Raw genomic sequence first — 9,992 nt, forward strand, 5'->3', positions numbered from 1 at the left:
TTCCTTGAAAGGTTTGAAGACTGTCTATCTCAAATATATCTCTGTATATCTCGAAAACCTAACTAAACTATAAGTTTTGACTATTATTGGTGATAATTGGAAATTTGTTGTAAGGGATTAGACCGTCAGAGAGAGGGGAATCGTGGCAAAGAGAACAGAGTAATATAAATGATTTGACAATGGAATAGTAAGCAATACATTGTGAAGGCAACCAGAGAGGACAGTGTCCTTTTACCTTCAGATTTGAGTGGATGTTGATGGATCTCATTACAAAACCTGATTAAACTTTTCCAGTGCAGAAAATGGCAGACACAGTGAACTTGAAGGTAAGGACTCCACTGGGTGAAAATATTTTAATAGGCTTTCCTTGAGACTGTATATTTGTTTACTAAGCCATTTGTGTAAGAAAGATAATCAGGTCCGTAAATTTTTTAAATCCTCCAAAAATTAATAAGAACTGTGATTATAATGTATCTGTTTAACTCTCAAAACATTGAAAAAAGGTTGTTTCTATAAAAGGAAGTTTTGTAAAATATATAATTTATTTAGTCACTATGAATTTCAGTAAATAAAGAAATGCAATCTTAAGCTGCACTTTCTTTAAGCTTCTGGTGAAGGTTTGGAATTGTAGGAGTAGTCCTTGATCCCAGATACTTACAAGGAGCACCATCAAAAGGAGATGCCTCCCTCAAAAGACAGCTACAGGCATGCTGCAGTCAGTATTTGTATAAAATATTCTGTGTCAGTAAATATTCACATAAATGGTTGTTTTTTTAACCAATTGAGATCAGATTACAAACTCAAATATATTGTTAAAATAGCCCAAACATAAGGAAAATTTTCTCTTTAAAAAGCACTTCTCTTTGATCAGAGAATCTCCCTGCTGGTGCACTAGAGAGTTTCCAGTTCTTGGGTCTCTCCTGAAGAACCCCTCTCCTCACCTTCCTCCTCCTCAGCAGTGTCCTGCAGGGCTCTCTGCAGAAAGAGCTTCAGAGTCTTCCACTGGAATCTGCGGTGTCTGATGGAGCCAACAAAGAAGTAAATGATGGGATTGGCACTGCTGTTAATGCAGGGTAGGAATAGTGTCACAGAAATATCACAATATTTAACATGATACAAAGTCCCAATCCATTTGTAGAGGAGGCAGTAAATCCCCGAGGGAAGACCAAAGATCAGGAAGAACAGCAGAGTGAGTACAAGGATCACATACAGACTGGTCACAGGAATCCAATGTGAGCCACAGAAGATGCTGACCAGCAGGGCGAGGCTGGACCCAAAGAGAACCACAAATAAAGCAATTTACCATGAAGCCATGATGAAATGAAATGTCTGACACCAAAAAAAGTCATAACTATTAAACAGCACACCGCATACATCTCCATGCAGGAAACACAACAGCAGAGATGGAGCCCAAAGCAAGGCACATGTGACAGAAGATGTGTGCCTTGGGCATTGGCAGCGATACCAGATGGGCCACATGACAGACAGGCAGCATTCAATGCTAATGTCACTGAGAATGCTCAGCCCACAAAAATAAGGAAATGCTGCCAGAACAATAAAAAACAAAGGACTGTGGATGGGAGTGGAGAAAAAGAAGTGAATGATAAAAAGAAGGCAAAATACAAACTGAAAGAAAAGGAAGAGGAAGTCGGCCCCAGCCAGGTTGAGGATGTAGACAGAGAAGGCATTTTTGTGAAAGCGGGAGCCCAGCAACCACAAGACCATGTCATTTCCTGCCATCCCAAGCAGGGCAAAGAGAAATCATGGCTTGGAGCCTGATGTCACAATATGAAGAAACATTGTAGATGCTTTCATTTGGTGCTGTGATGGGAGTCTCCCAGGTTGGGATGTTGGAATCCTTGCTTAGGAACTCTCCACTAGTGTTCCTGGGGCAAAAAATAAAAATAAAAAAGATATGAGCACATGCTGTGTACTCTCTGCTTTCCAAGACCACCCTGCTCTGTGGTAACAACTGAGCTTTTCATAGAGAAGAGACACAGGATTGAAGATAGAAAATAATTTCTCAAAGAAATATTTCTGGAGCATTAATTTAAACCCAGTTGTAACTATTTGGGCTATCTAAAACCCATGTCCTGTACTGAGAGTAGTTGGTGGTCCCAATTTAGACACACAGTGTCAAGAGCTGTGTCAGAAGGAAATAGAACGGTGAACCCAAATTCTTCTGTCCTAATACTGGTTCTTCTCTAGTGAAGGAACTTGGGAACCAAATCATGACCAACAGCTACTCTCAGTCCTGGCACGACAGGCTATCAAATGAGAAAATATGGAGATCATGAATGAGAGTCATGATGGGAATTGCAAGTCTTACTAAGACCAGTATGAAAACAACCAGACATGCAGGTTAATGTGACCTACTCTCCATTTCAGATTTGACACTAGAAAGCAGGAAAGCATTTGAGGACATTAAGCACTTTTCAGTCGTCTGCTGTTACATCACAAGTGTCTGTCTCTCTACTGAGACACCGTGAGAAATTGAAAGCTTCCATGGAACTAATGAATAAATTAATCATAAACCCAACAGTAGCTACAGATTGAGGGTAGATGCTTTCAAATATTTTACAAGATAGTACCACAAAACACATAGAAAAGGAAGAAAATTTCATTGCTGAGGTATCTGTCAGTGGAATGTTCTAGTGTTTGAAAGAATGGCTTGTGCTGCAAGATATGTAATGATGGCCTTGGTTATTTTACATTAAATGTTCAATAAATGACTATGCTGATGGCCTAAAAGAGTTTCAGTCCAGAATGTAGGCATTCATTTGATGCTTACTGAACTTCTAATACTGTTGAAGAATAAAAAAAGTAAATTTGAAGAAATTGGAAAAGAAAGAAGTGACAACTGTGCTAAACAGAGTCCACTGTGACACAGAAACATCTACAGGGAAGACAGCATATAATAGAAACCATCTACCAGGCATGGTACCTTACTTATGGAATATCAGATTCTAGATGCTGGGCCAGGAGGTGATCCATGACTTCAATCACAATATCAACTACATAGTGAAATCTAGAAAAGCCTGGTCTGAAGTAAAAGAAAGAAAAAGTAAACAAAAATTTAAAAAAAGGAATGAAGGAAGGAAAGAAGAGAAAATAGAAAAAGATCTCAATTTTGTTGACCTCTGGGACACAATTTAGAGACCAATCCCCAGTATCCTTTTTGCAAAAGATGGTCTGAGATGCAGACTAAAGCACAAAAGATTAATTCCATGGATTGTTCTTAAACTACAAAAATATAAGGACAATCGAACCATGGTGGCGATCCAAATGTACATGAAAACGGAAGGACCTACATAAGAAAATATATTGACATTAGGAGTAGATGAAACATAAAGAATGCTGACGTTAAATGATGAAGGAAAATGTGTCAGCTTACCCATAAAGTAAAACCTATGAACAAAATAACAGAGTCCTCTCTAAAAATCCTAGATCTGGAAAAGCACTGGAATGCAATGGTCTATATTCTGAGACAATATATAACTGCCAATTAGTTGTCACAGCCAATCTGATAAAAACCACTCTCCTTGTGTATATCTTCTTAGGACTACAGTAGCTATCCATCTAAATACACTTTCTTGATCTCCTCTGTAGGTACTCACAGACCCCTAATAGAGAACTGCCTCTACCAAACTTTGCTTCTATGGGATTCCCACAAAGTATGTAGTTCATAGTCTATCTGGTGACTCCAAATAGTGCGTAAAACATTTACCAGAAGATATAACCAAGAACCAAACTCCAGAGTCCAAGTTCCAACATAAAATTATAAGTAATATGAAAAAAGACAATGTTTCTTCCAAAGACCATGAATCCTGTAGCATGTATTCCAAGCAAATATAATTTAGGTGAAGTTGAAGACACAGGATTCAAAATAAGAGTTACAAGCATGTTCAGGAGGTCAATGAATTTGAAGACGATTTGAATAAACACTTGGATGAACTTATAGAAGACAGGAAAAAACACCTTATTGAAGTAAAACCAGTAAAATTAGCCAGCTATGCACACACAAGACTGGTGTCTAAAATGAAAAGAACTCAAAGAAGAAAGCACCAAGGAAAGAAACAATGGGGTATAGATTTGAACAGAAGATCCCCAAAGAAGAGATATGAATATTTATAATGAGTGTTCTCTCCAGAAAATGACACACAGAGCCTCTATTAGTTATAATGTTGTTGGGCAATGTCCAGGGCTTCTCATTGGCTAGTTCCATCTTAAGTAGTAACCCATAAATACATACATACATACATACATACATACATACATACATAACATACATACATATATGTATAAGGTCTTATCTTACCAAGGACACAGCCTCATGTATCTTCTCTTCCTGGGATCACATGGTAACTCTCCACTCTTTACTACATTTCCCAGAATCCTCCTAGACTCCTAGTCCCACTTATCTTGCTTCCCTATTGGCCAACAGTGTTTTATTCATCAACATATACACAAAAGGACTTCTACCACCAGATAGGGGGTTAGACCAGGACACGGGAGAGGAGAAGGAGAGGAAACTGAGATTGTCCTGTAAAACAAACTTGTTTCTATTTAAAGAAAAAAAAGAAAAACCTTCACTCTGGATTGCCTATCATTCACATGACAACACTGCTAATGTGACACTATTATAAATGTGAATGTAGCAAGAAATTGTCCTGGTTTAATATTTTAAAAGAAAAAGTAATCATTCTGTGTGAACCAATTATACCACTTAGGACAGAGAACATTGTGGTTTTCCTTTAACAATGAGATCAGAGCTGGGAAGCACACCGGTTCATCATCATCCCAGGTGTCAGTCATCCTACCAGTCAGCCAGCATCCCACAAACACACTCTCACAATTTTCCTATTAGGCTTGCTGAATGGGAGATCTAATTTCTCAATAAAAGCAGAATGGAGAAAAGAATTCATTCAATTGGTGTGCTAAAGGGTCTCCTTATACCTAAGTCCCATTTTGAGGTCAGTAACAGACCTTCATTTGTTTGAACTATGGTTTCACTAAATCCAATCATACATTAAAAGGAAGTAGTTGATTAGTTATTCTGTGCTAACTAAGAAAAGTTACTACACCATGCTGGTCTATGTTATGGCAAAAGACTCCACACAAATGATTGGTGTCATTAAGAAAATTGATCGAAATGCATAGGAGTCTTAATTAGAGAATTAGTAAGGAGAGAGCCATCAAATTCAAAGTATGACTTTCTGCTCAGATGCTGAATGCAGGTCCTATCCACACTTGTCTCAAACCTACATTGTATCACAGACCACAGGAAGTGTTGGTCAAATGGTCATGGAGCAAATCTATGTTTTTCATGTCCACTTAGTTACAGCTACTTAAAATGAATTCCATTAAAAAATAAAAACATTCTCAATATTCCTAACTCTTTTTGTCAACAGCCCTGAATATATTCAGAAGTCATTCATGAATGGACAAATCACTGATGTAGATCAAAGGCAGGTCAGTGAGCTAAAACCCAACACAGCTTAGTTAAGCATCAGGACACACTTAGGTGCTAGACCTGGGGATGGATATGGTTCTGACATGATTGCACAGCAGAGGAATGAGGGAGACGGAAGGAAGGTGAGGTGTGAGTACTGCTGCAGAGAGGGAACTGGATCATGGCCAGATCTGCTAAGTGGAGTGCAGATAAATGAGAAAGAAAGACCAAATATAACACCAGCCTTCTCCATAATCTCTTCCAGAAGATGGTAGGAGAAGGAGAGTTTTCTCCGAAGACAAAAGCCTTCTGTGCAGATTGAAGAGAAGCTGAGAAGGTGCAGCAGTTGAAATACAAACCATGATAGATAAGTAGTTGCAACTAGATTCTAGTTAGTAGAGCAACAGGATGAGTTCATATGCAGACTAAATGAATCCATTCTTTAAAAGCTTACCTATATTGTCACCTGATTGCTTTTTTTAACCAGTTTTCTGAGGATGGAATTGTAGCATAAAAGGATGATTTACTGATTCAGTATCAGTGTGAATTCCAAAAACCTTTAGTAACAGTGCTCATGTGTGTGTTCATGTGTTTTAAAAGTTATAGGCAGATATAAAGCTTCTCTTTGATAGATCACTACCTTACTTTTTGAGACAGGATTCCTCACTGAACATGTAGTTCAAAGACTCAATAGCAGACCAGGGATCCTCTGGTTTCTGCATCTCCAGCACTGGAAAGTTGGGTATGCCTTGTCAGGCCTGGATTATTCCAGAGGTGGCAATTCATATTATCATGTTTGTACCAAGTTACTTTTTAAACTAATTCCAGGAAAGGATTACCTCATTGACAAACTTGTGTACAACACAACACCCTGTGCCTATTAGAAGTGAATAATGGAAAAGCACAGGAGACTGACCCACACTAGAAGCAAGATAGCAGTCACAACTGTGGTTAAATAAAATTCCTAGCTGAAAAAACTTGTGAAGCAGCAGGAGAGAAGTAAAATGGAGATGATGCTGGAGGTGGTGGACATCAGCTACAGTCAGCTTAAAAGTAGCAATGGTAGTGTTCACCTGCAGCCCGTAGACAAGCTTTCCTCAAATGACATTTGCTGTGATGTTTTCCATTAGAGGGAAGCATGGTTAAATTTCAAATGGGGTTTCCTGTAATTTCATTAATATCATATCCTTGAGTTCTCTCTGCATGTCTTCTGATGTTTTTCTGTGTGCTCTGTTCCACTTTACGCATTTTTGAGAAGATAGCAAAAAAAAAATCTCGCTATGATCCCATGTTTGAGAGACCTTCAAGGCATTCATAGACTGCCATACAGACCAAGTCCATTAATTTCTCTCTTAATGAATTATCTGAGTTTTAAATTAAAAGGGACACCGGTTTGCATTTTGTCTGAATAAGATGACAAACACATGACCAGAAAGTGGATATTCAGAGATGTGTGGGGGAAATGTAATAGGTATTTTACAGGAGTATCACTCCTGCTCCTCTGTGTGTCTCCCATGCACTGACATGCTGATGTGGTTGAGAGACCTTGACCACAGATGCTGCTACCCCCTTAGACCTGAGGACCAGCAAAACTGCAGTTCTTGTGTCTGATGAGGTGCAGCTGCCAATCTATACACAACAGCTTTCCTGGTAAAGGATTCTACAATTATGTATTTGAGTAGCCACTCTCATGCTGTAGTAAATAAGTATGTTTTCCCACATAGATTTCAGTCTAACCTTGTTATTTTTGATCAAAATGGATGAGTCTTCCACAGGAGCATCAGTAGAGGAATAAAATACAAACAAGACAAAAATGAGTCTAACGGAGATGAATGGAGAAATGATATGATGACAGATAACCTGAAGACTTGGAAGTGAGGAAGTTTTCCATTCCACCTTTCTCTCTGCTTGTTGAAGTCTTACAGAAGGGCCTTATCTCACCCCTGAGAGACATTCTTCTCTCTGAGTTTCTTTTTAGTAGAGGCAGTTGGTAACATTCCAAGGACATAAGGGAGCAAAAGGAAGGGTGTTTGAGAATTGTGTTTTCTACCCCTCTCCTGGTCATCTTTGTGTTGACAATATCAGTGCTTGTCTAGGCATCTAGCTGTCCCCTCTTACTACTGACCTATGAGTATGAGCTCTGTTGCTTCCCTCCCCAAACCCATCTCTCCCATCCAGTTCCTGCTGATGATTGTGAGAGGTAAGGAGTGGAAATCTTCCTTGCCTTTCTTGCTTCATCATTATTCTCCATGTATTTCCTCTGTCTCTAAGACCTTGGCCTTTGTAAATAAACACTTATTGTGGAATTCTTCAGTTATTCTGTTTATAACCATCTTTTTTTCTTCTTGAATGCAACATACAAACACAGCAGATCAGCTTTGATAAATAACAAACAATGAACCTCTTGTGCAGGGTTCCACATAACCTTCTTCCTTAAGGAACAACAGACATGAATATGAATGATTTTAGGAAAGTAAGAAAAGTCTGTTTAAGCCAGGTCATCTCTGTGCTTCATAAGGAAGCTTCTTTGTCATGCCTTTCCTGGAGGAAGCCCAGGACCCTGCATGGAGCATTTTGTAGTAACAACATGGGCATGTGAACTCAGAGAAAACACATGACAGTGCATCTCTGAACATTCTTCGAATATATCCTTACCTTTCTTCCATTTTCAGGTCTAGAGGTGGTGAGCTCTCCAAGGATGAAGAAGGCTCTTTCATTCTAGACTTGGCTTCCTTGTTCTGAAATTGGGATTTGCCTTCAAGATATGAGGAAATGTGTGAGGTGAGGCTTATAAAAATGTTGAGTAGACTTTCTGACTCCTAGTATTTATACTGGAAACAAGTCACACACCAGAAACCTTTGAGTCCTGATGCCTACTAGGATGTTTCTTGGCATCTGCCCCATCTCCACTCTCATATTGGCCTCTCCCATTCCATCCTTTTAGGTCTACCTGGGTCTAATAATTACTCTCCCCTCAGTTAGGGACCAATTTCCATCATAGTTGTAACATCAAGTAGTATCAGCTTGAGGTGTGTGAGGAATAACTGATTCCTAGTCACGTCATGCCTCACATATTAACTCTACCATCCCATTCTGACTGGTCAACCTTCCTATAAATAATTGTTGTTCTTTCTATTCAGGGGCAATTCCCACAACCAGAAACATAAAAGAGTGCCAGCCTGGGGTTTGTAACTGTATAACTGAAGCTTAAGTAGACCATGCCACCTTGCAGGGCTCTCAATGGTGATGGTGTGACACTCTTGGTACTCCTCCACAGCAATGGTGGACTCAGTGTGGTTTCCTTCCAAATGACATTCAAGCTGACAGTCCTTTTAAATCTTCGGTAGGTGCCCTGTTTTCCAACTCTTACCCATCTTCATACTTTTATTACAAATTAAGAACCAGCCTGCCTATGTCTTAATCTTCAGAGCCACATCATAGTAAAGATAAACTAGGTTCAGTCCTGTTTATGATTAAACCTCTGATTCTCAAGGATTGGATTTAAGTGCCTTAAGAACAAATGATTCTGTACTGACTGTTCCAGGAATGGTAATCACATCTTTGTTTCAAAACGTTATTTATAGCAGTCTTGCAAAACTACTGCTGTTTCAAAAGGTCTCATGACCAACTATGATTACCTTTTTATGACTAGCCGTTGTTATTACCTTTTTTCAACTACATGTTATGTTCTGATTTTGTATACTTGATGTTTCCCCTATTTGGAAACCCCATATACCCAAGCTCTATAATATGTAGATGGAGATTTCTGTCCCACCTGGTCCTGCAGCCCCTTAGTCTCAAATAAACACACATAGGCTTATATTAAGAAGAGGCTTCGTTTTTTATGGCTTTTCTTCTTTGAATTTAGTTGAATAATTTTATGCTGAAGAAAATTCCCAGTAAATATTCTTTAGTATTGACATTTGCTATCAGCATTCCTGTGATTAGCCTCCTTCTGTTCAACTGAACTTCACTAATTTTAAACCTTTTTATTATATATTTAAATTAGAAACAAGCTTGCTTCCCATGTCAGTCTCAGCTTCCTCTTCCTCCCCACCAGCTCTCCTACACAGTATCCTACCTAATCCCAACTCTCTTCTCCAAGGAGAGTAAGGCCATCCATGAGGATCTCTAGCATCTGACATTTCATTCCGGGAAGGGGCTAGGACCTCTCCCAAGTGTCCAGATTGACAGAGCATCCCTCATTGTGAAATAGGCGCCCAAATTCCATTTGTGTTCCAGGGATATATACTGATCTAATATCTGAAGCCCCATAGATTGTCTAGGCCTCCTCATGGACACCCACATTCAGGGGGTGTGGATCATTACCAACCTGGCCTCTCTGCCACCAGTCTGTTGTCTACAATTTCCCCTTGTTCAGGTCAGCTGTTTCTCTGTGTTTCACCAACCCAGTCTTGACCCCTTTGCTCATCATTTCTCCCTCTCTGTCACTGGGTTTCAGGAGTTTAGCTGTGGATATCTGCCTCTGCTTCTGTCAGTCACTGGACGGAGGTTCTAGGAAGGTATATAAGATAGTTGT

The 9,992-nt window shown here is 39.3% G+C and overlaps 1 pseudogene; it reads right to left on the minus strand.

Moving 5' to 3' along the window:
* Positions 1-891: 891 nt before the first annotated feature.
* Positions 892-1,755, minus strand: LOC106022760 (annotated as a pseudogene).
* Between the last annotated feature and the right edge of the window lie 8,237 nt (positions 1,756-9,992).

Source organism: Mesocricetus auratus, unplaced genomic scaffold, assembly GCF_017639785.1.
Source record: "Mesocricetus auratus isolate SY011 unplaced genomic scaffold, BCM_Maur_2.0 Super-Scaffold_100030, whole genome shotgun sequence".
Lineage (NCBI taxonomy): Eukaryota > Metazoa > Chordata > Mammalia > Rodentia > Cricetidae > Mesocricetus > Mesocricetus auratus.